Source organism: Perognathus longimembris, chromosome 7, assembly GCF_023159225.1.
Source record: "Perognathus longimembris pacificus isolate PPM17 chromosome 7, ASM2315922v1, whole genome shotgun sequence".
NCBI lineage: Eukaryota > Metazoa > Chordata > Mammalia > Rodentia > Heteromyidae > Perognathus > Perognathus longimembris.
In genome coordinates, this window is record NC_063167.1 from 77,078,124 (window position 1) to 77,079,859 (window position 1,736).

Sequence of the window (1,736 nt, forward strand, 5' to 3'; positions counted from 1 at the left end):
CTAAACCATTTGGTACTATGGGTTCTTTTACATTATTTTCTTGATGGTTCCTCAGCATTATAGCCAACAATGCAATTAATACAAATCTAGTTTGAATTTATAACAAGTTAATCTCAATAGCACTAACACACACACACACACACACACACCCCACCACCACCACCACCACCACCACCACCACCACCACCACCATCACCACCACCTTGACTCTTAGCCAGGCACTGCTGGTTCATGCCTATAATCCTAGCTATTTGGGAGTCAGATATTGAGAGCATTTTGGTTCAAGGCCAGCCTAAGCAGAAAAGTTTTAAATAGCTAGGCATACTGGTACTTTTCTGTCATCCTAAATTATGTTAGAGGCTAAGGTTGGGGGATAGCAATTTCTGGCCCATCTTGATTGAGAAGTCTGTGATAATCCATCTCAATGGATGGATGCTGTCATCCCAGCAATGAGAGCCTAAAATACATGGGTCCTGTTTCAAAAATAACCAGTAAAAAGTAGAATTAAAGGTATGAATCAGGGGCTGGGGATATAGCCTAGCGGCAAGAGTGCCTGCCTCGGATACACGAGGCCCTAGGTTCGATTCCCCAGCACCACATATACAGAAAACGGCCAGAAGCGGCGCTGTGGCTCAAGTGGCAGAGTGCTAGCCTTGAGCGGGAAGAAGCCAGGGACAGGGACAGTGCTCAGGCCCTGAGTCCAAGGCCCAGGACTGGCCAAAAAAAAAAAAAAAAGTTATTAACGGGCTGGGAACATGGCCTAGTGGCAAGAGTGCTTGACTTGTATACATGAAGCTCTGGGTTCGATTCCCCAGCACCACATATATAGAAAACGGCCAGAAGTGGCGCTGTGGCACAAGTGGCAGAGTGCTAGCCTTGAGCAAAGAGAAGCCAGGGACAGTGCTCAGGCCCTGAGTCTAAGGCCCAGGGCTGGCAAAAAAAAAAAAACAACAAAAAGTTAACAGCTTCAGTGAGTTATGCCAATAGTCTCAGTATAAATCCCTAGCCCCCAACCAATGATAGCTCAGGAGAGGTCCCACCTGAAAAAAAAAAAAAAAATCCTGGCCAGGAAGTAAGGCTTAAGTCCTAACTATCCAGAACTGGTTACCTACATCAACAGGAGGACATAGTACCATCTCCTTGATAAGACAACATAGAACTATAGCATAAGTCCTTTCTTACCAATAGCATAAAAAGATAAGAAGCCTCAGACTGTGTCCTCTCCCTCTTACTCTCCAAAAAGGACAGAAGAATGACCATCAATGGCTAATGGCAGTTTCAGGAAAGCAACACCAAGGGCTGGCTTCATACTCAAGAGAGAATTCTGCCTCTCCTCTTCATGGCTTCTGGTACTGGACATCCTTGAGATTTCTTTAGTAGTGATCTACAGAAGTGATCTCTGAACTTATACTCTTCCACATCACTTTGTTATATCGTCCTACCCTGACTACTTTATCTAAAGTATCCCTTCTCATACTCTAGTTTTGTCTTTCTTCCTGGCATATGGACTCCTTGTCATTTCCTTACATACACACATTAATCTGCCTTGCTTACCACTTTATGTCCAATGGAGAGCAACTCAAAGGATATGTTTGCTGCGTGACTAGGTTAGATCGGCTCTGAAGGTAGTTAATAAGAGAGACTGTGAGTCATCTGGAAATTGAAATAACAGAAATAGGGCTCTTGGTAGAAATTTCAGATCCATAGGGAAGCTCTTCACTGAGACAGAAGCAAGT

The 1,736-nt window shown here is 44.1% G+C and overlaps 1 non-coding gene across 1 annotated transcript; it reads right to left on the bottom strand.

Moving 5' to 3' along the window:
• Positions 1-1,204: 1,204 nt before the first annotated feature.
• On the bottom strand, positions 1,205-1,415 carry LOC125355850. Its single transcript, XR_007211772.1, has one exon. It is a non-coding gene; the product is annotated as a small nucleolar RNA U3 (small nucleolar RNA).
• Between the last annotated feature and the right edge of the window lie 321 nt (positions 1,416-1,736).